Source organism: Mesoplodon bidens, assembly GCF_964165515.1.
Source record: "Mesoplodon bidens genome assembly, chromosome: 4".
Lineage (NCBI taxonomy): Eukaryota > Metazoa > Chordata > Mammalia > Artiodactyla > Ziphiidae > Mesoplodon > Mesoplodon bidens.
In genome coordinates, this window is record NC_138160.1 from 104,255,161 (window position 1) to 104,282,859 (window position 27,699).

At 37.1% G+C, this 27,699-nt stretch overlaps 1 protein-coding gene across 9 annotated transcripts in view; it reads left to right on the forward strand.

Annotated features, from left to right (window-relative positions):
• The first annotated feature begins 1,694 nt into the window (after window positions 1-1,694).
• CSNK1G3 (casein kinase 1 gamma 3) overlaps window positions 1,695-27,699 on the forward strand; it is a 126,876-nt gene continuing 100,871 nt past the window's right edge. For 2 of the 9 annotated variants that reach the window (XM_081231417.1, XM_081231418.1), the window contains exon 1: window positions 1,695-2,004. The gene's annotated coding sequence lies outside the window, so the exon portion shown is untranslated. Of the gene's footprint in view, window positions 2,005-12,609; window positions 12,630-27,699 lie in introns of those variants that run through there. The other 7 variants (XM_081231414.1, XM_081231421.1, XM_081231416.1 and 4 more) reach the window with 4 other exon arrangements.

The following is a 27,699-nucleotide window of genomic DNA, read 5'->3' on the forward strand; positions in this document are numbered from 1 at the left end:
AGTCCTTACTATCACTTTCCTCTAAGATGGGTGATACCAGCGACTTCATAACCTCCAGTTTGAGAAAGCATGAGAGCAGAGTTTAAAAAAGGCACTGTTGTATTACAAAAACGAAAACGGCATCTTTCCATACTAACTACCCCCTGCAGATTACACATCGACCCTATCATCAGTCTGCTAAAGTAGAAATGGAGAATGAGATAAATCCTCAATTATTTTAAAGTGCATTTGTTTCACTGGAGCCTTTCAAATTTTTCGTGTGTGTGTGTGTGTGTGTGTGTGTGTGTGTGAGAGAGAGAGAGAGAGAGAGAGAGAGAGAGAGAGAGAGAGAGATAGGGAGAGAGGAGACTAAAGACTTCCTTGATGCCGCAAGTGTACTGAAAATGTAAAAATGTTTGATAAATAAAAATTTAAACATAGCACCAGACTATGATTTTTCTTCATGCACACTTTTATGTCTGACTTTTGAAAGGTCTTTAGACACAATTTTTTTTTCTTTTTTTTTTTGCGGTACGCGTGCCTCTCACTGTTGCGGCCTCTCCCATTGCGGAGCACTGGCTCTGGACGCGCAGGCTCAGCGGCCATGGCTCACGGGCCTAGCCGCTCCGCGGCATGTGGGATCTTCCCGGACCAGGGCACGAACCAGTGTCCCCTGCATCGGCAGGAGGACTCTCAACCACTGCGCCACCAGGGAAGCCCTAGACACAATTTAAAAAAAATGATAGTTTCAGAGTCTTCTACAATGCTTTCATGGTGGATCGATTTCCATACAGGTCTTCCATAGTAACATATCTTCATCCCAGTTAAGCAACCATAAGAGAAAGAATGTAATCTTCTGCCTCCCCTCTGTGGGCAGAGTGGACTGGAGAGTAGAGTCAGAAAACATCGGTTCCAATTTGTGTCTACAATTTGATGACTTGAGTGACATTTGGCCTCTAGGAACTTTAGAAGGTTCACTAGAAAAACTGAGATAATAGCTACCACATTATATAGTCGAGAGGGTTACCTGAGCTCACAAACAAAGTTCTCTATAGACAGCAAACGGAATGCAAACGTGAGCCACAGTTCATATTTCTAAGCAGCTGAATCCCTGATACAGCCCTGGATTTACAAGAAAGTGGGGGAAAATGTCAACCCAGTGAGGTCACTCCCTCTGGCTGGGCCCTAAAATTCTTTGGCACCTGAAGGGCTGTGCTCCGCACACTCGGAAAAGCCTCGGCACCCTGACTTGGCACAATGGCGCCTTTAGCCTCTCTGCTCATTCAAGCAGCGGGGAACTTTTCGTAGCTCCTCTAAACCATGAGAGCGTTTTCTCCCAGCTCTCTCCACAGACCTCGCCAAACGTCTCCTCCCAAGGCCTCACCCAGGGAGACATCGCGCATCTACAATTACTCCACGATCGCTACGCTCACCGCCGGTGCGGAGGTGGGGAGGGAGGCGTGGCTTCGCCTTTATAAGCCTTGCCAGCCAATGAGCGTGCTGCCTTTCTTCCGGTCGGCGAGCCAACCAATCCGAGCAAGTCGGTGTAACCTTCGGCTCTACTCGGCTCTTTTCGCTAATGCGGGCAGCTCGAGTGGCCGCCGCCGCTAGAAAGACGCTTTCCTTTTTAATTTTTTTTCCAAGCGTTCACTTCCGGGTCCGGCGCCGATCCGGATGCCCGAGGCAGAAGGATGTTTGACCTCCGGATAAGCGAGGCGCCGCTGTGCATTCATTCCCGGCTGCATTGGTGGCGACAGCCGCGGCCCGGGCGGCGACTCTCCGGCCAGAGGCGGCGGTAGGACGCACCGGCAGTAGTGCGGCGAACGAGTCCGAGCTGCGTTATCTCCCTCGCTCGTTCCTTCCCCCCTACCTCGCTCGCTCCCTCCCTGCGTGCCTCGCTTTCCTCCTCCGGCCGCCGGCGGGTGCGATGTGCCGCCGCCGCTGCCCCAGCCGCCGCTGACTGACGGAGCGGGGGGCGCCGCCCGCGCCCGGGACCGACCCGCCACTTGCGGCCGCGCCTTTGAGGTAAAGCCCCGTTTGCGTTGGCGTCTGGCCGGGAGGCCCCGGCCCGGCGGCTCCCTCGGCGCGGCCGCGGCGCCCTCCTCCCCGGGTGGGGCTGGGCGGGCTGGGGTCCCGGGCTGGGTGGGGTGGGGTGCGGCGGGGGCGGCGCCGCCGGCGGGGGCCCCGGGGAGGGGTGGGCGAGGACCCGGGCGGGCGGCGCGGAGGCGCGGGCTAGGGGCGGCCGCGGCCGGTGGGCGAGGGCGCCTCGGGCTCGTTGGGCAGGGAGGGGGCCGCGGGCGGCTGGCTGGGCTGGCCGCAGAAGTTGCCCGAGTGGTGCGGAGCGAGTGGGGACGGCGGGGAGGTGGGCGAGCTGGGAAAAGGCAGAGGCTTTTGGGGGGAGGGTTGAGAGGTCGGGAGTGCAGCCCCCAGCGCCCCGCGATTGTGTCCAGACAATTCCCTTCGGAGAGGGGATTTTAGGCAGGCCCTTTGGAGTGGGGATTTTAGGCAGGAGGGAGGGAGCCGTCGGTCGGCTGGAGGAGGTGTCAGGGGCCAGCATTCATTTCTGGGAGAAACTTCCCGATGGGGTATTTGTTTTAAGGGGGGGGGTAGGGATTTACCTATTCGATAGAGCTTTTGACTTAGCTCAGAACTTATCCAAGGCATTAGTCGGGGGCTCAAAATTACTCTGATGGTTACTGTTAGGGTGCTGCTTTGTTTGTTTCTCCCACTTGCAAAGGGGAAGTGACCCACAGGAGCGTCGGCTCTCTTGGTCCACAGCCCCTGCGTTTCTTTTCTGCGGGGTGGTGATGGAGATGAGTGTTTGCTCCTGGGGTGAGGGTAGTTAGGCCTGTGTTACGATCATTCCAGTTCTCTCAGGGAAGGAGGAAAAGTTAATGGGTGGGAGTGTGTGTGGGAGATGGCTACTGTTGCTACTCTGTGCGAATTAGTTTTAACTCTGTTGTAGTGAGTACCAAGGCTGGTCAGCAAGTGACCCTTTTTTAACCTTTGGTTTTAGAACATCGACTTTAATTGGACAATTAAAACCTACTGATTTTTAATAAGTTAAGGAAAGAAGTTAGTACTTATTTCTTTTACGTTTGCAATTACTTCTTGTGATAGGAATGACATTTGCCCACAGGTAGTAAAAGAGGTTAAACTATATCTGAGTTGGAATACTTTTTAAAATTAAAAATATCTAATTAGTAAAGCCATGTATATATTTTTGAAGAATATTTGCTTTCCCTGTAAATAAGCAGATTGTGAAAGAAAAATATCACAAAAGTTATAAGATGTGAGGCCAGTTTAAGAAAACATTTCCCACCAGAAATCAGATCTGGTTTGTGACATCCTTAATAACTTTTTTGGCAGAGGGGAGTGGAGAGTTGTGTTTAGGGTATTTTGTAATTATTCTCAAACTTTGCTCCAACTGTATTCTGAGTTAAGATCAATTATTTTCTTATTTTATATACATTAGCCTTTATAGTTGCACAAAAGATGAAAATCATATTTATGGGATTGGAAGAAAGATGTAATAAGATAAATTGCATGGCTTTGGTATAGATTTGTAGCAGAGTGTATAGACATTTTTGCATTCAAGGTGCTTGCATTTCTGAATATGCCTCAGGTATAAGGAGTAAGTAGTTCTTATTAGAATGGGGGACAGAAAGTTTAATTTTGATGTTGATATGTATGAGACTTTTGGGGGAATCTTGGAAAATGATTATCTTTTCTGATGGTTTATTGTGCTCACTGACCTCTTCTGCCATTCATCAACTTAAAAACTAATGCATTATATAATTACTGACATTTTCATTGTTATATTTGCAAGCATTAACTATTAACAAAACCTTCAGCGCACAGAAGTCACTTATTCCTTCAAATAAAAGAACTAGGATTAGAACAAAGGAATAGTTTAGTTCAACCTGAACCTTTACCTTGTGCAGGGGACTTTTACTATGTGGTGAGGGTGGAAGAGTGGTAGAAACATGAGGAGGACTAAGACCCAGTAGCTACCTTTAAGGGAGAAGCAGACATGCACAGAAATAATTGCAACACAGGACTCCTGTGGGGTGTATTAGAAATGTGTGGAAGCATGCGCGTGTGTGTGTGTGTGTGTGAGAGAGAGAGATACGAATTTTGACTGGGGAATTATAAACGAGGTTAGAGCTGGTAACACTCCATTTGGGGCTTAAAATATTTTAATGGTCAAAATGGGTCGGTGTGTGTGTGGGGTGGTGTAGGTAGTTTTGTAGGTGAAGGGAGCAGTTGAGAACCGGCATACTGGTTTGGTATCATGGGGCCTGTTGAGCTGGACCTAAGGCTGCTGTGCCAGGAGGTCTCTGTGGGAATTGAAGCTGTAAAATTAGGTGGAGATCAGTCCATGGACATCTAGAATGCCTTGTATTTAAAAGTGAGTCAGTTTAAGGTATGAAGGTCCAAGTGTATAGATTCTATGCTGATAGCAAGTAGGTAGGCAAATAAAGCTAGTAAGTTTAAAGGAAACAAATTAGAATAGTCATTTTGTTATCATTCATGCTGATGGAGGAAAGCAGAAGAGTATATAATCTAAAACAGTTCCTGCATGGCTTTGTCATATTTCTTTGCTTGCATTTGCATATGAGTGTGTGGTAACCTGGTAATTGGTTTTATATGAAATAAATCTAGATTTTAAACCTATGACTTGGGAAGAAATGGGAATCTTTCCCTTTTCTTCTCTGGGTCCCCTCTGTAATCCCCTTCATGCTGGGAATAGACCATCATTCTGGTGTGGTTTATTGGTTCACATTTTTTCAGAATGGAACAAGTAGTTGTTTCGTCTCAAAGGGCTTCCCGAAAGGATGTATCAAACTAAATAGTGGGAATGCTGAAACAATAAATAACAAAATACAGGTCATTGGATAGTTATATTATTGTTAATACACTTTAAGGTGAGATTTACTGTGGATAAAGTGAAATGTGAAGAATCTACATAGGAAGAGAATTGACTATACCAGTAAGATGAAAACATGAGAAACTTCCACAGTTATGGATAAATATATACAGGGTTTTTAGTCGTCTTAAATATTGACGACTCTAAAAAAATTTAATCCCAAACTTAATCATTATGAAAAGAGTGCTTAGAAAAATATCACCCTTATGACACCATTGTTTAATCATCTAGTCATGTAACAGGGGAGAGTGTTTGATAGTTTTTTACTGACTGTTCCCCTCTTAGTGTTCAATAAGGATTTACATTATAACTGAATTTGTATCTTGAACCTCCCGATAATAACAATACCTATTACAATTTATTAAGTGCCCACTTTGTCTAAGGACCATAAATGATAACTGTTAAGACGACTCTCTGAGTTAGGTGGTGTAAGCCTTGCTTTTGACAGTAGGAGGCAGAGTTTTCTAGAATTTAAGCAACCTGTTTAAGATATATCTTGGAAGTAGCAGAGTGCATATTTAAATCTTTTTCTTTTCTTTTCTGACTTCACAGTCTTAGACCAATGATGTCTTCTCTAATCTTCCATCTTCTTCCTTTTTGTCTTTTCTCATGCAGTTGGCACTTAGTGGTATTGATTGATGTTGTTAGTATGTGTTTGGGTGTTTGTTCTTTAAGATATAATTTCTTTGGAAATGGCGGTTTTGGGATATCTGTAGCTCTCTACTAGTAGTGAGTCTCTAGGAGCAGAAGATATGGTTCTAGTAACGTAAGCTACCTCAGAGTATCATTTTTGTGCTGATCTGTAGGAAAGAACCATACATGAGATTGTTAATGTGTGGAAATCAAGTGTGTATTGTCTATTAATGGGAAGTGACTTTGGAGAGCCTCTGAACTAGTCAGAAAACATGTAATGGGACAGATAAGCGGGGATGGGTAAGTTTTAGAGACACAGTGGAGACTGCTGTTAGCCATGTTTTTTCTAGCTCCCTTCTCAAAGCTGAGATTTAGGAACTATAAATGTTTGGCTTTCTTTCTATAATGGGACCTATGGAAGGTGCATAGTGATTTGTTCTTAAACTCCCTTATATTATGTTCTCTCCTTCTACTCCCTGCCCAATCATCCTGGTTCTGAGGAAGAATTCTTAACAGTGAACTTGAAGTGCTTGTGTATTTGGTAGATAAGACACACATTTTGATCATTTTCTTTACTAATGATATATCACAGTTATAATTTAATTAAATGAAAATCTATAGCTAAAATCTATGTCCACATGACTATATCACGTCCACATTTTTTTATAGCTTTTACTGTAATTAGTAAAATCTCATGATGTATATACTCTTTTTCTTAAACACAGATTTCTAATGCTTTCTTCTTCAGTAAGGTAATGTAGATTTTAACTGTATTCAAATTTGTTACATATATTTAGTTGATTTTGTGTTGAACTACTTTCCTTAGCTGATAGCTACGTTGGAAAAACAAGGGGGCGGGGGAGAGGGTTTCTCTGCCATTATATTCTTCATCCCGATTGAGAAAATTCATATAAAGTGCCATGATGTGATGCCTGGCACATAGCAGGCACTATGCAAATCTTCTCTTAAATTTAGGAGTTGCTGATATATATGAGTTGTCAGAGTGTTGATTGGTGCGTAGAATGAGCAAAGACTTTTGGGGATAGCCTATTACAGGAGAATCTCTGAGCTCACCTCTCTTTAACCCACTCAAAAGATTAAGTTATACTCTTCATTCATTTACTGCTTGATGTCCATGCTACATTAAATGACAGTAGACTACACTCTAGTTTGTTCTTGAACTTTTATTCCCACCGGTTATTGTGTACCGTGTATACCTACCAAGAATCATTTGTCTGTGTACCCAACAAATTGTTAATGGCAGTTGTACTTGTTGTAATTACATAGTTTAATGAGATGTTATTCAGTGAACTATGAAGGCGAAAAGGTGTTTGTATGAGAGCCAGTGGCTGCCTTGGAAACAGGTGAGTAGCTGAAGTCACTTACAGTTAAAATCGGTGTAGGTGGAATTAAATGACTAGGGAAAAAACCCTAAAAGTTGTGGATTTTGCAATAAGATTCTGCAATAAAATTGCTTATAAGTGTTTGTGAGATGTCTTTCCATGTTTAAGAAGCAAACTGGAAATCACAGGTGATGTACTATGCGTGTGGTTTTTGCAAGAAAGATAAAGTAGAACTATAATCCATGGACTCATGCTTGAAGGAAAGGCCTTGGCCCTGCATTAGAAGACTGTCTTGTGATTGTATATTTTTGTGTTTTAGTTGCATTAAAATGTTTAAGGTAGATTCTTTTATGATTCCCCTTTTTAACTAAGTTATGAACTGTTGGTTAATAATAGTATGTTAAAGGGGTATCTACTTCTAAAGTAACACCTAGTTTATACTCTTTCATTGAGATTTGTTTAACAGCATCGTCTTTTAAAAAAGAGAAATAGTGGTATTCCTGAACATATAGTCATTCATACGTTAGGGTGAATTGTTTAATTATTAGGTCACATGGTTCCCACATGTTTCCTGATAGGATCCCTCGTCTGATTTCGTATGTTACCTTTCAGCTTTTATTACAGCATCAGGGTTGGAGAGAGCCTTCTTGTATTTCCACCATCTCCTCAACCTGAGTAGGGACTGCAGGAGTGAATTGGTAGAGGGAATTGTTCTTTGGAAGAGGAAATGCCATACCCAGGAGCAGTTGAGCTTGGTGCAAAGGCTGCTGGTCTAACAGCTTACAGTAACTACTTGCCTTTCTTGTCTAGCTCAGCCCAAAGGCAAAGGAAAGCTTATAGGTGTTGAAAAAGGAGGTCGAAGTTGGAGAAGGAAAGGTAGATGGGGTATATATACTCTTTATCTTGGTGTCACCACATTACAACACCTGAAATGCGGTAGCTCCTGAAATGGAATGCTGAAGTATGAAGGCAGGGTTAGTTTTTCACAGCTTTGGTTAGCCTCTGTGAAATTTACTTGGCTCTGCTTTCCTATGTGTGTTGGATTCATCCTCAGACTGGTAGCAAGATCCTGGTGCACTGGCCAGGACATCTTTTGTGCAAGCCTACCAGCATATTTTCCCCTTCATGTTTTATTGACCAGAATTAGGTCACGTACACTTCCAAACCAGTTATGACAAGGGGGACAGGGTTATCATAGTGAGTTTCTACCAATCAGGATATATACCCTTGCAATTGGCGATGGGGTTACATTTCCCTGAGTTACATGGTGGAGGGAGGATATTTTTAAAAAATTGTGGGAGGGAGGAACATGGGGGAAATGGATGTTAGAGAGGCAATCAATAGTGACCACCACATGTACACATCTACTTGTTTTAAGGATGAAAATAAATAATGCATCTAAATGCACTTTGAACTTTAAAGTGTTGTACAAATGTAACGGATGAAAGATTAGAAAGCTGCTTCTGTGTGACTATCTTAAATATGCTCGGGTATGAATATTTTAGGAACTGAAAACACTGCTAGTTTTCTTATTGACTAACTTTGAGTCAGTAAAATCAGTTAAAGATTATACTTTTTTTCATGGAACTCATAAAGCTATTTTAACTTTAAATTAAACATTTGTACTTGTAAACTTATTTAAATTTTTTCTGTGTTGCTACCCTCCTTCTTGGACAAAGCTTGTCCACATCTTTGATCTCATCAGATTTCTTTGTCATACCTGGAGGAGAATAGATGCCTTGAGGAAATGGGAATTTATCAGTCAGAGAAATGGTTTATTTTGAATCAAAGAATCTGATTGAGGTAGGAGGGAAAGATAGGTGTTACATATCTTGAATACAGCAAAAAAAAAAAATAAATAAAAATTGTGGGGGCAGGGGAGAATCACAGACTTTTAGAATTGAAGTGAATTGTGGGAAGGTTGAGTGAAATGCTTAAGTCACACACCTGGTTGGTAGAACTCTCCTATCCTCATTGATAGTGTAGTGCTCTTTCTGACCAAAAAGTGAGAGGCCATGAAAAGTTTTGCCTACTTTGCAGTTTTGCTCAGGACTGTGGGCTAGTTACGTAAAGCAGTCAGCCAAGTACCTTTAATACAGATATCTGGGTTCTCAGGGTTTGGAAAATTGTAGCCAGAGTTGGTGTGTGTGTATGTCTGTGTGTGTGCGTGTTTAAGTAAAACAAGCAAACAGACAAATCTTTTAATCTTCTCTCAAGCAGTTGACAAAAACAGCGTGCGTACACACACACACACCCACACACACACACAGTAACCTCAAACCTGGACTGCTGAAAGGAAAATGCAGAAGCAGAATGAGTGATGAGTGCTTGGAACAATTCATATATTTTTATTTTCAAGAAAGTTGTTATCTTAAGGATTTCTTTGTTTTCAGTATATGTAAAAGAAAATTGTGTGTGTGTGTATGGGGACATATATGGAGATACATGTATGTATAAATACATAATTAATATAGAGAATTAATTGTTGTAATTCTAATTGTTGCAGTGTTGTTATAAATATACAGAGTAAATCCATCCATCCCCTGGAAGGATATTTACGTTAATGACAGATATTTATAGATTTGGAATGATTTTTATTTTTATACTTTTTATACTTCTCTGTAGTGTATGGATTTTCAGCTATGATTATGCATTATTTTTACCATTGGAAAAAAAATTCCTTTTTTTTTTGAGGGAAGAAAATAAAATTCTGGGGTGGGATGTTTTCTGCCAACCTAGAATTTAACATATGATTCTGCTTTCATTGTATATTACCTTGAATAGGGTGTACCTTGAATGCACTGATACTTTGTAATAGTATTTATTTTAAAAATTGGACTTATTACAAATTATAGATCTTAAAATTTTAAGTTGAAATTGGCCGTATGATCCCATTTGATACAAGTATATTTTATAAAAGTAGTGGACTTCTGAATTTTTCTAATTATTAATTGTGTTATCTATTTTTTTAACTTGTTTGGTTTTGACTTCAAGTGTTATACTTGGCAAGGTATCAGAGTATGATATATTGGAGTCAAAGTTATAGTCAGAGTTTCCTGTAGTAAAAAGGGAAGTGAAAATGTTTTTTTTCCCTTACACCCAGTCTGTGTTATGTTTATTTTCTATTTCTGTGAAATACTTACTATATATTCTAGCAATGAATACTTTCAAATGGCAGGGAAATATAGTAGGTAATGTTATAGGGAGAGAAAATTCCCATAAGACTATTCCACTAGTCTTACGGTGTGTGTACACATGGCTATAAGGCCTTTTCATAAAATCCTAATTTGGTGTGCAAAAATAACCTAGCATTGTTTTGGAGGTGAAACTAGTAGGTATCAGTTATTGGTGACATTTGAAAAAGAAACTGGTATTTGTAGATGCATATTTTTGTAAAACATTATTTTATTTTCTCCTTTTGTTCCAAGGATTTGAAAACAACATGAACACTGCCACCCTCCCCCACCCCCCCAAAAAAGTGTAAATCTTAAAGATGTGGAATCTTGTAATGCCAGTTTTTATTTTAAAAATGGTAGATTATTTACTGAGTTCTTTTTCTATCATATGAGTGTCAGGGCATATTATGGCTAATATTCTTTATATATTTGAGATTCTAAAAATATTTGTAGTTAAAATATCAAAATGTAATGAGCTCTTTAAACTCATTCTCTTGAGTATTTTCTGATAGTCTGTTGGAAGTTGATAACTGGAATGTGTATTGTGTGTTTATTGTATACTGTTAATCTAAATACTCTACTAATGAAGGTTGTTTTTTGAAGGCTGATTGAAAAGTAAAATCCTGAGCACTGGGAATGAGAATTTCAAATAAGTTAAAATAAATTTTACCGTACCCACTTAAAAAAAAATCTTCCAACTGAAAATTAGTAAATTTTTTTCTGTGACAGAGTAAAGGAGAGAACAAAATTGGGCAATTTTAAAGACAGTGCTTTCAGTCCTTGCTGTAGGGCTGGGAGTGCTAACTTACTAGTAGATGAGAGAAAAGGATTTGTGGAAAAGGCAGCTTGCACCAGTGGTTCTCAGCCCTGACTTCACATTAACATTTTCTGGGGAGCTTGAAAAAATTACAGATATTGGGATTCTACCCATGCTACTTTATATTTGAATCTGGGGATGGGGCCAAGGCATTGATCTATTTTAGGATTTCTACAGGTGATTCCAGTGTGCTTCAGGGTTGAAAATGACTGATTTCTCCTTCTTTTTATACACATCTCTTAGCTTTTTTTGAAAAAAGTCTTCCTTATACTTTCAAATTCTCTTTTTAATCAGAGATGGAGGTGTGAAGATGAGATAGAAATGCATAGAAAATATATGTAAGAGGACCAGGTTAATGAAATGACTTCTCTTCAGGGTTTCATACTCAGAATGCTTAGTGAAGACACTTTATTCCTTGTTCATTAGCAGCTTTTGAATAGTATAGCACCAAAATTAGAGGAGCTTTGAAGTTTGGAAAATTTGTTAAAGGGAAATTTATCTAGAATAAATTAAGGTACCAATTCAGATGCCCCTAGAAATCTTAAGAAACCTAAGTGATGTAAGCAATCCTGTCTTTAAATTTAGTATAAGAATGTTGCTCATCAAAATTTGATTAGTTTTAGTTATCATATTTTATTATATTTATCATATTTGCAATATCATTGAATTGTATTTTTCATGGAATGTAAGGATGGAAGGGGCCTTAGTGGTTACTTAGCATAACTGTACTTCTACCGCTTTACTCTCTTTTATACCGTTGTTAATGAGGTACTGTCTCTGTTTTTCCCCTCGGTAGAAATAGTTTAGTACTTCAGTTATAGTATATTGTGCGTGTAGTATATTGTTTATATTGTATGTAGTCAGTAAATATATACATATAAATGCACTATGATAATAGGGTTTTATGATTATTGTGTCTTATCATTTATGGCAAATCAGGGTCCATGGTAACTTATTTGCTGCTGCTTCCAAGGTCAGGAACACTCTTACCAGTTTTAGCATTTTTCTTGTGACAACATAAGAGCAAGCCATTTTATGAGTTCAATACATTAAATTCCATTCAATGCACATTTTTTGCATGGTGGCAAAATTGGATTTGCATTTCTTCTATAAATTTCAAGGGTTAGATTTCTGTAAACTGCCCTGGTAGGAGAATTTGTGTTAGAGAAATTTAAGGGTGGATAGAGTGTAGAGGGCATATTATATGTGAACCATTAGGAGACTTTTAGAATTATTTTGAGTTCATCAAAATACTGTAATAAAAGCACATGATAAAGAGGTTACCAGTTACATTTTGCACATATAATTAGTAATAGAGTAATGGGTACTGTTCTATAGGACCACAATTCCTTATCAACAATCTGACATCTAAAATGCTTTGAAAACCAAAATTCTTTTTTTGTATGTTTGGCACAATTGCTTTTCTTCACAAAACCTGTTGTGAACTGTTTGTCTTTATTTCATGTATTTGTAGGTTTCACTGCAGAAATAGTAAATGTTTAATCATAGTGTGCTGTCCCAGACTTCTCTGTGCCATTACAGCTTTCTCTATGGGTGTTAAAAAGTATATGGTGTTTACACACTGTATCACCTGTCAAAAATGCCCTGAAATTCTGAATTGCAAAATGTTTAACTGCAGGAACTTTGGAAAAGGAACTGTGGAACTGCATTAATTTGCTTCTACCATTTATTTCTTGATAGAAACTACTCAGCATCTTAGTCCTCTGAGATGGAGTTTGAGTAAGATTCTGGTAAATTTCTTTTACTTTTTACTCTTGTAAATATGTATATACCAAGAGGCACTTTATTTTAATCTGTGTTTATTTCTTTAGCACTTGAAAGTTTTTCTGGTTTTTTGACACTGGGTCTTGTGGGGCCCACTGTGGTCCCAGAAGCATTGTGTAACTAGGATTCTTGAGATGGAAAATGTTTCGGGTAACTTTGGCATAGCTGAGTATTCATCACACTCTCTTTAGTCCTTGGGGTTATGTAATTTTACCTCTGTACATGGTAACTTCATGCCACAACACCTGCAGGCAGCCCTCTTTTTACATATCTTGGCTTCCTTTTTCATAACAGAAAGAAGGGGTGTGGTTGCAGTGCCTCTATTTTAGTTTTCTTAAACTTCCTTAACTTGTTTTTTGGAGTTCACTGCAAAAATCTTTATACCTACTCTGGCTTCTTTTTTTTTCCCCATCCTGTCTGTTTCTTTTTCTCTTTTTCTTTTCTTTATTACTTCCCTGCCCCCAGCCCCTTTAAAATAATATTCCTCAGCCAGAGAAGTTCATACTTATGGTATTCTGTATCAGAAAAATACAGAAAAATGTTTGCTGGAAAGGTGACAGAAGTAAATCTGCATATTCTGGTATTTCCCTAAAGAGGACCTTTTGTAGGGGAGTGATTATTGTACTGCTTGTGCAGTGATAGTGTTCTGTGTATATGGTTTTTGCTTTCTTTCCATCCTTAAATACTGAAGGGTAATGGGGTCGTGAGCACTGTGGTACATGTATTTTTGTGTTTACCAAGATTCCAGGCACTTTAAGGTATAGATCCTAATGGGAAATTTAGATCTTATATGGTTAGGTTATGTGTACTTGCTATGTGCTCTGAAAGCACTATAATTCTCTTGTAGGACAAATTATACCTTGTATTATTGTTTGTTTAAGCTATGTGATGGCAGGGATTACAGTGGTCTTATTTGCCATTTGTATTTCCTGTGTTTGGTACATAATAGGCCTCTAATGATTACTAATTTGTTGAATGAATAGATTAATCATTTCATCTTTATTAGGGAGAATTTTAACATGGAAGAACCTTGATTAAATGCCTCCTGAGGCACCATGCTCATCCCAAGCCAATTTAGTTTGCATCATCACAGCTATATGAGACAAATTTCAAACAAATAAATTGGGCCTAATTTAAATAAAAGAATAAACACAAGCCTGTGACTTATTTACTCAGGCTTAAAAGTAGAGAAACACATTATAGAAAGATTTCTGAAATGAAATGCATTCATGGGCTATCCAGAAAATTTAGTTAGAGGAAATATTCTATTTTTTTTGAGCGTTTCAGTTAACTGTGATTGTATTGTAAGATATTTTTTATATTAAAGTTTTTCTCTTTTTTCTGTTTTTCACACAGCAAAATTCATTCCCCCTCACAATCAAATTAGAAAACAATTTCATCACCTTAAAATATTCCCTCCTGCTGCTCCTTTGTAGCCAACCCCTTTTCCCACTCTAGCCCCTAACAACCACTACTCTATTTTTATAATTTTGCCAGATATCATATAACTTATAGGAATAATGAATCATGAATATAATATAAATTATAGGAATCATGTGGTATGTAGCCTTTTGAATCTGTCTTCTTCCACTGTGCAGAATGCATTTGAGATTAATCCATGTTGTGTGTGTATCAGTACTTTCTTTTTGCTGCTGAGCAGTATTCCATTATATGGATGTACTTCAGCATGTTTATCCATTCACCAGTTGAAGTATTTGTTTCTAGTTTTTGTGATAATGAATAAAGCTGCCACAAACCTTTGTGTGCAGTTTTTGTTTTGTGTGTGAATCTGAGTTTTCATTTCTCTTGGGTAAGTTTCTAGGGGAATTGTTAGGTCATATGGCAAGTGTGTGTTTAACTTTATAACAAACTGTCAAACTGTTTTCTGAAGCAGCTATACCATTTTGCATTCCCACCAGTAATATGGGAGAGTCCTAGTAATAAGCAGTTCGTAAAATTTAAATTGGTTCTGTTGAATTACTTTTTAGTAATTCGTTGGTTTGATTGCACACCAGAATATCTTGACAATAATATTAGTTCTGAACATGATATTTTTATAGCTGTAGATCTGTCAGACAGAGATGTAATTTAGGGGAGCCTCACTTTTCAGTGAATGCAGTCTTCCATATGCTTTGGAACTGTTCTTTCTTGCTGAGATCATGCAGCCCTGATCTTCGTAAGAAAAACTAGGCCTTAACTAACCCTGGTTCATATTGGGGATTAAGGTGCCTTTGGATCAATTCTGTGTTATCTGTCTTCAGGTTTACAGCACTTACTTTGGATTCTTGTCATTTGAGCTGGGCAGAAGGAAATCCTTCCTGTGGAGAAGTGGTTGTACTTTCAGCTTATTTTTGTCACCTGTTGCATGTTTCATTCCACAGTTTTGTAGAAGTCAACTTGCTTATTCATGGTTTACTGTCAATCATACTATTCAGTCCTTTTTATGTTGAGAGTTGACAATATTAGCTTCATAACTGAAATTTCCTAATGCTAATACCCTTGAATGACTGTTTTAAGTCTGTGGCCTTTGCCTATACTAGACTGTTGTTTGTAATTATGTGTTTTTATAAATTAGGAAATAAACATTGTAGTTAAGAAGAAAGGATATAACTTTGTTATGAGAACCATGCATGAAACAGCTACTGAGGTTCCTGAAGTATTTTCTCATTTATCTGGCATTATTAGGGGACAACCTGTTAGATAAATTAGGACCTTGAATTTATACTTAAATATTTTCTTACTTAAATTTTTTTAAATGGTAAACTTTACACGGTAGTACTGTTTTCTCAGTGTTTTCTAAACATATCAGATCTTGCTGATGCAGGGCTCTCATTCTGAACATCAGTTATAAAATATGCTATTATGCATAGATGTCTATGAATTTATTGAAGTCTATAAGGTTGTTTTCTTCCTGTTCTCTCATGTTTTTACTATTCACCTCATATTTTCTCTTTTAAGTTTGATTTCCAGTGTAAACTTGTTAGAATTATATTAAAATTAAAATGAGGTTTAGGGGCTCTTATTTAATGAAGAGAATATGCATTTTGTGACCTCCTTTAGTGAATTTTTTTCTTCTGCTTCATAGCTCTTGGAAAGTTGAAATTACAGTATGAATGACCTTTGATTTGTGAGGTGTTATTCCACTTGCTTGTAGTATCTCTCAGACCTATAAATTGCCGCCTGCCCGCCTGTACCTTTTTCTTTCCTCCTTTTTTTGGAAAAGAGATGATCATATAAATTAACATTCTTAAATTTCTAAGACAGTTCATTTGTTCATTCATTCATTTACTTGTTTCTTCAACAAAGTTTTAACCAATGTTTGCTGTGTGCTATGTATTATAACAGATAATGGGGCGACAGAGTTGAATAAATTATGATCCCTGTCCTTGAGGACGTCAGATTAAAAAATGGGCTATCTTAAAATTAAAGAGTAAAAGCATTGTCTCCTGTCTTCCCTGTAAATTGGTTGTGAGATGTAGAGATTTGATCAGATTCAGTTTCAATTTTTTTCTTCCATCAGGAAGATCAAAGGTTGTTTTTTCTTTTTGTGATGTTAGTGGCAATTGATGATCCTTGCTTAGTTCCATTAATTCCTAAGGAGTTGCATAATGATGAGATTTGAATTCTGTCATTTCTTACTTTATTAGACTGGAATACATTTAAAGGAAAAAAAATCCCTTCATCAATTAGCGTTGATTGGTATTATTCCCAGATTCCGTATTTGCACATTTGTCTACTTGCTAAAATTTATTTGTAACCCCCAAATCAGTATCCCTTGTGCTTTGCCATTCATTAATGGACATGAGCTTGAGTAGGGTGGCAAAAACTTTGAGTCACTGGAGGGGCGTGTTCCCAGCTGAAGTCAAACTAGGTGCTCTGCTATCTTGTTTTGCTTTTTAAGGCCTATTTAGTGCTTTTTGGGTGATTTAACTGTTTAAATTGGCCCCCAAATGTAGTGCTGCACTGCTGTCTAGTGTTCCTAAACCCAAAAAGGCTGTGATATGCCCTATGGAGAAAATACATTAGATGAGCTTAGTTCAGGCATGAGTTACAGTGCTGTCAGCTGTGAGTTCAGTGTTAATGACTCAACAATATGCAGCTGACCCTTGAACAACAGGGATATGAACCATGTGGGTCCACTTATATACTGGGATTATATTCAGTATTAGTACTACAGTACTATACGACGTCCAGTTGGTTGAATCTGCAGGTGCGGAACCACGGGTCGGGTGAGGGAGGGACTGTGTATATGGAGGGCCACCCACGAGTTATATGTGAATTTTCAACTGCTTGAAGGGTAGGTGCCCCAACTCCTGTGTTGTTCAAAGGTCAGCTGTATATCAAATAAGGTGTCTTTAGACAAAATCACACATAAAACAAGGATATGTATTGATCAGTTGATGAAAATGTGACCAGAGGATTGTAGGAGCCTAACCCTGTATTTTTCATAGGAGCAATGGTTCAGTGTTTTCAACCTTTATAAAACGTTAACTACTGTGAATCAACTGTTTTTGGTTTTGCTGAGGTACAGAAGAGTATCCTTTTTTAACTGATAAAAAATATACAACAGAAAGTTGGAAGTCATGGAAGTCGAGGGTCATTAAGAGGCTTGGTGAGACCTTTTCTGGGGAAGTTCATTGCTTCCTGGGTCATTTCTGTGCCTGGTACAGGGTAAATACTCAATAAATATTTGTTGGATGTAAGTAAGTGCCGCCAAATAGAACATGATTTTCCTTGAAAGCTTGGAGTTTAAATTTGATATCATTCCTGTGATTGGGATTTGCAGTCAAGTTTGTGCTTAGAGGTAGTGAGATACCTGCTCTTAGAGATTGATATTGGGAATACTTCAGTAATGTAAATTTAGTATGATGTCTACTTGATGTTTGATTTCCATCACGTAGGAGATGAGGGTGATCTATGCTTCTCTCGTATTTATAATAAGTGCTTAAGGGGCTGGACATTTTCAAATTAAACATTCCCTTCTCTTCCAAATATTGAGACTCATTAGCTATGATAAGGGATATTTCCAATGGGAGTATAAATTCACCTGGAAATTGAAAAGAGGAGGCACAAAAAGACATTTTGAGGACCAATGAAACAGTCATATCCTAGTTACTAGAGAAGTCAGACCTGGATAATTAGAAAATTTACTTAATTAGACTTTCAGTAATATTTATGTATGTTAAGAAAGTTTAGCTTTTAATACAATTTCCTATTTAAAATTGACTTAGTTATAACTGATTATAATATAGTATGTTTTGCTATTCCTTTGCTATTATGTATTATACAGTAGCTTTCAAACTTAGAAATATTTTTGACTACAACTCATTGAAATACATTTACCACAACTTACAGAAATATATTTTACATTGTGACCTAGTGATACTTATGTATTCATATAAAGAACCAAAACACAATCTCACTAAACAAAACTATTCTTACTACATTTATGCACTCCATTTTCTTTCTTTTTTTGATACTATTTTATTTAAAAAACTGTTGCTTAAGACCTATTAAGTTGGTTTAAAGATCCAATAATGGGTCATTGTCCACATGTTGGAAAACACTGCTCTCTTAGTAGGAATATACAAGGGACATCACTGAAATCAGGTTTCAAAAATGTAAAGTGTTGTAGATGATAGTTACTAAACATTTCTGAGACAAAATATGTTTCCCTAGTATGTAATTAGAAAAATTGATCTCCATTTTTGACATTACAGTTAATGATTTAGCTTTTAAAAATAAGTGTTTAGCCTTTTCTTAGACAACCACAGTTGAACTCATGCCAGAAACCAGTAACTGGGACACTTGCTGCTAATAGAAGCATGTGATGTAACGGCTAGCCGTCACATCACAAATATCCTAACTCATTTAAATTTTGGAGAAGCTTGTAGACATGTAGTGTCATTTTTATAGAGACTGCATAAGGCATTTGAAACACTGAATGGCTCATTTCATGTATTAAAAATGGATTTTTAAATTTAAGATAACAAAGCAGTGAGAAATCAATGCTGAGACAAGTAACTTGTGAAAAAAATTAATTTAAAAATTTCCATTCCTTGTGATTTTCTATTTACAAAGGACACTGAATAACATGCTGAACATGAAAAGATACCTATAGAAACTTTTAATATTTAATATCACAGGTACATGAAACAATTCTATATTGATTGCAATAATATTTTGGAAGATAGGTAGAGTACTTATAATTATTTTTAAAAATTTAGAACTGCTCATTAATGTTTACTTGAAAGCTTTAGCTAGCTGTGGTGGAGGTAGAACATACATACTAATATGTTCTCAGACTACTTTGATTTATCTAGTTGCAACTTCAAGGAGGTCAGTTGGCTCTGTAATGTCCTAAATTATTGGGCCATGCAGATTAGAGAATCTGATTTTCTGTTTTCTGTTTTGAAGATTCATCAGTGATCATCAAATTAGAAGTATGCCTGTGGCCTACATTTCTACTCATATAATCAGATTATAAATGTTTTCTGTATTTAGAAGCTCATTTTTATCTTTATTAGTGGATGATACTCCATCAAAATTGTAATTGTTTATGAAAGCAAAGTAATTGATTACTTTAGATATAATAGATGAATAGATTATTCATCTATTCTCAAGGATAATTTGAAAATTCATCCTTTTGATCAATTCCGTCTTTTTAATATAGATATTTAAGTAAGTCAGTGTGCTGAGAATTATGATAGAATCAAACATAATTTTAAATATTTTGTTACCATTTGTGTGAATTCATGTCAATTTAATCACATTAAATACATGTTTATTCTTTTTGGTTGTATAATGTTTAAGGTTTCAGTTAAAGAGGTCATATCTCTTATAAAAATTAAAGTATCCTTAAGCCCTGTAAATCATTACTTTGTGTTATAAGAAATTGTAAGCCAGGCATATTTCTATGAAACTGTCTTTTCTCAGTAGTTTTTATTTCTATGGTTGTCTAATTTTTAAGTTTTCAAGCTGTATTTTTCTATTCTCTTCCTTGTAATTTTTGAATTGAAACCTTCTGAGAGAAATTTTCAGTTATTACTATTGACTGAATCTGTAGATATAATACAATACTAAGATTAATTGTGGGCTTTTTATCAACTGGTATAATTTTAATGGACACTGAATCTTACCTACTCATATTTCTGTTTTTGCTTCTCTACTAGAAAGTGGAAAAATTAAGTATGGGTGCTGAACTGCATGTTATCCATTTCCTGTTAGTATTACATAGTTTTATTTCTAATATTATTTTACTTCCCTCCTGATTTGTTTACTTAAAACTGTTCTCAGGCTTTTGGTAGTGTGTGTGTATTGTAAACTGCCTTATATACTTTTCTATAACAAGGTTGGCTTTTAAATTAAGTACAGATGTTATTTAATTTTAGGATACATTGTTTCTAAGAATATATTTATAAAGTAATACAGTGAGAAAATAACAGTTTACTTTTCAGTGGTTCTTAACTTTTTTAGCGTCATACAATCTGTTGAAAGCTATGGATTCTCTCTTAAGAAAATGCTTAGGAGGTCCATGAATTTCAGGTTAAGAACTCTACACCTGTCTTTAGTATAGGTGGACTCTATTATCATGCAAAGCAAAAGTAGGGCAAATCAAATCAAAACAAAAACTATAATTTATAAAAGTGCTTATTAATACTTTACTATTCAATTATTTGAAATACTCTTATCAAGTTCTGATCGTAATTTTTAGTTATTTGAGGATGAAAGTTACCTGTTCATAGTAGAGTTAATCTTTTTATTAAGTTAATGCCTATATATGGTAGAATATTAAAATAATACAGAAATATTCTCTTGCCTCATGTCTTTGAACTTTTCAGTAGATGAAACCACTTTTTTTTTTCTTGAGGAAATATTAAAAGCCTGTCATTAGATGATAAAAGAAGAAAAGAACACTACTTTGAATAGGACCGTTTAATCAGGATCCTAGATAGAAGAAAATTTGGTGTTTAAAGGATGGGTCATTTTGATATTTTTCAGAGTACTCTAAAGTGAAAAGGAATTTATTATTTTCACAAACTTTAATATTTAAGTATATAGATTGTAAACTCTCCCGTGTCTAGTTCTAGATTCCTTCCTCTCTCCTAAACTCCATATCTAAACTGTCTCTAAGACTGAGCATGTTTGAAACCACTTTTAATTACTTCACTTTTAAATGCTTCAGGTGGTTACTGACATAACTTAAAATAATGTGCATACAGTGGTCTCTTTGATTCTGTGTCAAGTTTTGCATTCTTTTTTTTAAACTAATTTTAACTTTATTTTTCCAGCTTTTTTGAGGCAAATAAAATTGTATCTATTTAAAGTGTACATTGTAATGTTTTGGTGTATGTATGCATTGTGAAATCATTATCAATATCAAGTTAGTTAACACATCCATTATGTCACTTGGTTACCTCCCCCCGCCCCCCCGCCGCCCATTAGAACAGTTAAGATCTACTCTGTTAGCAAACTTAAAGTATACAATACAGTATTATTTACTATAGTCATCAGGCCGAACATTAGATCCTCAGAACTTACTGTTTTTATAACCGAATGTTTGTATCCTTTGATCAGCATCTTCTGTTTCTCCCAGCCCCTGGCAACCACCCTTCTACTCTCTGTTTCTATGAGTTTGACTTTTTTTTTTTTTTTTTTTAAGATTCCACAGACAAGTGACACCATACAGTATCTTGTCTTTCTCTGGCTTATTTCACTTAGCATAATGCCTTCCAGGTTCATCCATGTTGTTACAGTGGCCGGACTTCCTTCTTTTTTATGACTGAATAATATTCCGTTGAATAGACCATATTGTCTTTATCCATTCATCCTTTTTCATCATTGCTTTGGCTATTTGGGGTCTTTTGTGTTTCTATCTGAATTTTTTGGATTTTTTTCTATTTCTGTGGAAAAAAAGCCATTGGAGTTTTAAGGATTTCATTGAATCTGTTGATCACTTCTGGTAGTATAGACATTTTAACAATATTAGCTCATCGAATCCAAGAACATGGGATATCTTTTGATGTAGTTGTGCCTTTTTCAGTTTCTTTCATTAATGTCTTACAGTTTTCAATATAAAGGTCTTTCACTCTTTGATTAAATTTATTCCTAAGTATTTTATTCTTTTTGATATGATTGTAAATGGGATTGCTTTCATAATTTCTCTTTCAGAGAATTCATTGTTAGTGTATGGAAATACGACTGAGTTTTGTATGTTGATTGTGTATCCTATAACCTTTACTGAATTTGTGTATTATATTTAATAGTTTTTTGGTAGAGTCTTTGGAAACATATTGTGCCAAAACTTATGGGATGAAGCAAAAGCAGTTCCAAGAGGGACATTTATAGCAATATATGCCTACATTAAGAAAAAAACAAAGGCCTCAAATAAACAAACCTAATTTTACACCTCAAGGAACAAGAAAAAGAAGAACAAACTAAGCCAAAAGTTAGAAGGAAGGAAGGAAATAACAAAGATCAGAGCAAAAATCAATGAAATAGAGCCTAGAAAAACAATAGAAAAGATGAAACTGAGATTTTTTCCTAAAAGATAAAATTGTCAAACTCTTAGCTAGGCTAAGGAAAAAGAGAGAACACTCAAATAAAATCAGAAATAAAAGAGGAGATATTACACCTGATGCCACAGAAATACAAAGGATCCTAAGAGACTACTGTGAGTAATTAGATGCCAACAAATTGGATAATCTGGAAGAAATAGGTAAAGTCCTAGAAACATCCAATCTACCAAGACTGAATCAGGAAGAAACAAAGCTGAATAGACCTGTAATTGCTAAGGAGATTGAAACAGTAGTCAAAAATCTTCTAACTAACAAAAGCCCAGGACCAGATGGCTTTACTGGTGAATTCTACCAAACAGTTATAGAAGAAGTAACATCAGTTTTACTCAGACTCTTCCAAAAAATTGAAGAGGAGGGAACACCTTCAGACTTACTTCTGGAGGCCAGTATTACCCTGATACCATAGCCAGATAAGGGCATTACAAGAAGAGAATATTACAGGCCAATATCCCTGATGAATATATATGCAGAAATTCTCAATAAAGTATAAACAAAGTGAATTTAACAGAACATCTGAAAGATTATACACCATGATCAAGTGGGATTTATCCCTGGGATGCAAGGATGATTCAACATACACAAATCAATAAATGTTATACATGACATTAATATAATGAAGGATAAAAATTGTGTGATCATCTTAATAGGTACATAAAAAGCATTTGAAAAAATTCAGCATCCCTTTATGATAGAACTCTTAATAAATTAGGTATAGAAGGAATGTATCTCAACATAATAAAAGGCCACATGTGACAAGTCTACAGCTAACATCTTACTTAATGGTGACAGGTTGAAAGCTTTTCCTCTAAGATCAGGAACATACAAGGATTTCCACTCTCACCACTTCTGTTGAACATAATATGGGGAATCCTAGCTAGTGCAACTCAGCAAGAAAAAGAAAGGTACCCGAATTGGAAAGGAAAAAGTAAAATTGTGTTTGCAGATGCATTATCTTTTGTCTACTGAGTGATGAGATTTTAGCTCACATACTACCTCTTCCCCTTCTGTGTTTAAACGTTTGGATAGTTATTACATTTACTTCATCTTTTGCTCACCTTTTTTTGTTGTTGTTGTTTTAGCAAATTTTACATTATCCCTTTAATCTGAGTTTAGTGAGGTGCAGATATTCATGTCCCTGTCCTTCCCTCTACCTCTTCTACTCCCCCTTAACAGCTGAGCGTCTGTCAGTTGTAGTGTTATTTTAACACTGTTAAGGTTGGAAACATTTCTATTTTCTTCAATAACATGTATCTTGTTTTTTGGGGGGATAAGATTGATTCTAAAAGCTGGAAATCAATTAACCTTGCTTACACTTTTAGGACTTACAGTAGAATGCCAGGGTTAGTTTTCTTTCTTGATTAGCCCTCTGGGCCGTTTTTGCTATAGCTCAGGAAAAATTTCTTTTTCTTAACTTCCTCTGTCCTTCATATTAATTTCTCTTATTATTTGGAAGTTGGAGGTATTGGATTGCTTCTTTCTGCCTCTTTTCCTTTATTTTTTGTTTCTTTATATTTTTGTTTCACATAATAGGATCATTCTCCCACCTTGTCTTTGATTATTCCATATAATATAGCATTATTTTCTTATTCTGTGTATATATTATTGTCCTTCTCAAAAGTGTCTGAGGATTTTTTTTTTAAGTTTTTGTATTTTTTAAAATTTGTTTTTTTGGGGGTATTTTTCTTTCATATTGTTACCTTTCTCTTGATTGTCAGTTCATATTTGTGAAGGAGTAATAGGTTAATATTTCTGCGTAAATGGCTTGGGTTTTCTTTGCCGTTCTGTTTGCTTTGCTGTTTTTTTCTTTATCAATCTCTTGGATCTTGTTTACACAGATGGCGCTTATTGATTGGCACATTCCACATCAGGTATGCACTCAGGGAATTAGTCTTTAGGCAAAGAGTTCTTTAAAATGCCAGATGGGGACAGGTTTTATTCTGTGATGCCAGCAAATACTCCCCCCTCCCCCCTTCTTTGGAACTTCCTTTGATTTCTTTAGAGATTTACTTTTCTTTTTGTTTTGTGTTGTTGTTTTACATAGGAGACAGTAACAATAGTTAGTAGCAATTATCCACCTCCCCCATTTTGTCCCTGCCTCCCTTCCCTTTTTCACTCCCGCTTATTACCTTTTCACCTAACTTCCTTTAGGAAGCCTTTTGGAAGTCTGTCTGGCAGATCAGCTCCTTACTCTGCTGTGGTCTTCTCCAGCACTTAGTTTGGGCATTAGCTTCCTTCATTGCTTCATCTGTCAGTATATGCTTCTGGGCTTCCCTGGCGGCACAGTGGTTAAGAATCCGCCTGCTAATGCAGGGGACACGGGTTCGAGCCCTGGACCGGGAAGATCCCACATGCCGTGGAGCAACTAAGCCCGTGCACCACAACTACCGAGCCTGTGCTCTAGAGCCCGCGAGCCACAACTACTGAGCCTGCGTGCCACAACTACTGAAGCCTGCACGCCTAGAGCCTATGCTCAGCAACAAGAGAAGCCACTGCAGTGAGAAGCCCGTGCACCGCCACAAAGAGTAGCCCCCGCTCACTGCAACTAGAGAAAGCCTGTGTGCAGCAGCGAAGACCCAATGCAGCCAAAAAAATAAATAATTTATTTATTAAAAAAAAAATATGCTTCTTTTCTTCCCATCTTCCAAAAGTTTTTTAATATTTCTTGTCTCCCTTTAAGCCTTCTTACTGATAGGGAAATACAAAGTTGCGGTTGTTAACTCAAAAAAATCTAATATCACCACAGGAGGGTGTATCATAGTAAGAAAACACATTGCAGTTTTGTGGGTTAATGTTTCTTTTGCTGTTGTGTATATATATTGTATTTTTGTTCATAAATGTCTCAGAGCCCTGTGCACATGCACGGGGCTTACTGACTGGTGGGTACCCCCTCCCATCTTCTGTGTTGGCTCAAATTAGGATCTGGCGACGTTGAGGTATTGTAGAGAGAGACAGTATAGACTGGCAAGAAGGGACAGAGTGACGCTGCTGATCCAGAAAGAAAGGCACAGTTCAGACTTTGGGAGGTCAGAGAATTAGCAAAAACATCACCAGAGGTAAAGTGGGTAAGAATATGAACTCAGGAGTCTGACTCTTTGTAGTTATATTCTCACTATACCATTTATTGACTTTATGATGCTGGTCAAGTTGTGTAACTTCTCTAAATTTTACTTTCCTTATTGGTAAAAATAGGGATTGAAATAGTATGTTATAACTGTGAGAACTGATGAGTTAATCTATTTAAAATGCTTAGCACAGTAAGTGCTCAGCAAATGGCAACTAGAGAGATTTTACGTAAAATCCAGGTTTCTGGATTTTCTTCAAAAATTTGAACATCTGATGTTCCTGAATGGCAGCAATTGTTTACAGCTGAGTAGTAGGTGCCTCTTTTAATTGGGGTATTTGCTTTCCAGTTTGCCATACCCCCAGTACTCCTTATTGTCTCACACTCAGTTTGATTTACTCTCTTTATGTTACCTTCCTCGTCTCCTTGGGCATTTGGATTTGTGACTTCTGAGGTACTGGTATTAGCTGTAGCTGAAAGAATATCTGCAGTTTTCACAGCTGATTTTTCTTTGGTGTTGGGATGAATCAGTACCGAAGGCACAAACATAGACCGTATTAGAAGAGTAATTCAGGCAAGGGAATGCTGTCACATACGGGACATTCTTGGGAGTACTTGGGAGTATCACACTGGTTGGTGAGGTTCAGTGATGTGCTTCAGGTGAATGAAGAGACTGATGTTAGGGGGTGTGGTGATATGTAACTGGGAGGGCTCTAGGTAGGAATCACACAACTAAAGCCTAGAAATGTTTAGAGATAGAAAAAACTCATTTCTTAATGTATAATATCTATTGACTGTCCTAGGAGCCTGGCAGTGTGCTAGGTTCAGAGGTCACCAAGTTACATGTAACAAGAGTCCTTGTCATCACATACAACAGGCAGTTATAACATTGTGTATAATATAAGAATATCCTCAGAAATCTCCTAGTCTAATCCTCCTATTTTATAATTATTAAAATAAGCTTAGACAGATTAAGCCTTGCCTAAGGCTTCACAAGTAGTTGGGACTCTTAAGACTTCTTTTTTTCTAATCCAGTGCTCTTTCTAGTACATAGACAAGGCAGGCAGCATCAAAGAGGTTTGGAAGCAGATGGCAGGGATTCCAAGACCTGGGAGAACTGGTGTATTGGAGCACGGTACTAGATTGGGATTTAGCTGTGAGAGGTTATGTTGCCTTATTTAAGACTTACTCTTAAAAGATTGGAGCTAGAGATTTTTCTTAGGGGCATGAAGAAGTAAGTGGCCATGTTGGAGAAGTCCATGTGGCAAGGAACTGTAGGCAGCTTCTAGGAACTGTAGATACCGTGTAGGACTTGAGGGTGGCCTGTGAGAGCCAGCAAAAAGCTGATGCCCTCAGTTATACACTGCAAGGATATGAATTCTGCCCGCAATCTGAAGGAGCTTGGAAGAAGATTCTTTCCCACTTTCGCCTCCAGATAAGAGTGTAGTCTAGCTGATACTTTGAATGAAACCTGTGAAACCCTGAGCAAATGACTCAGCTGAGCCGGGCCCAGACTTCTGATCCACGGAAACTGTGAACTAATAAATGTACTGCTAAGTTTTTGTTAATTTGTTACACAGCAATAGAAAACTAATACTTTTGGTCATGTCCAAGTATATTATATTCTTTAGTGTAGTTTCATTACATAATAAACACAGTGCTTTGCCATCTATTATAATTTGAAATACATAATGCAGACTTCACTGTGCCTTAAAAGCATGAAAATCACTGCAGTTTGTGATGCTCTGGGCAGCACTGTGAAATGATAAGAGTGCCACATATGGTCTGAAAACTACTTTTCTCTGGTAGTATGAAGCAGCTGTAACAATGCATAAATCAGTTAGCATGGATTCATTCTTATGAAAGTTTATTTATGAACACCAAAATTTGAATTTCATATAATTTTCATGAGTCACAAAATATTATTTTAATTTTTTCCCCAAATATGTAAAAATGTAAAGACGATTCTTAGTTTGCAGACTGTACCTAATAGACAATAGGCTGAATTTAGCCTGCAGGCTGGAGTTTGCTGACCATGGCTATGGACAAACTTGTCGATACTAATACTGTTTGATAGGTGCAACAACAGGGGAAGTACTAGCACTATTTGAGATCCTTAATAAAAAATATTTTAATCAAAAATCCAACTTGTTAAATATATTTAAAAAACTAAAAAAACCTAGTATGACAAGTTTTTGAACAGTTTCTTGAATGTGGTAAAAAGGATGGAGTAAAATACGAAACAGCCTCATTTCTCACTAACCACTACTTCTATACTTTGATTATTCTTTTTTCCCCACTCATAAATAATATCCTGGTCAGTTTCCATTGATTCTTGCCACATATTTATAGGAATAAGTTCAGTTTTGCAAGACTTATTTTGGGGTGTTAAAAATA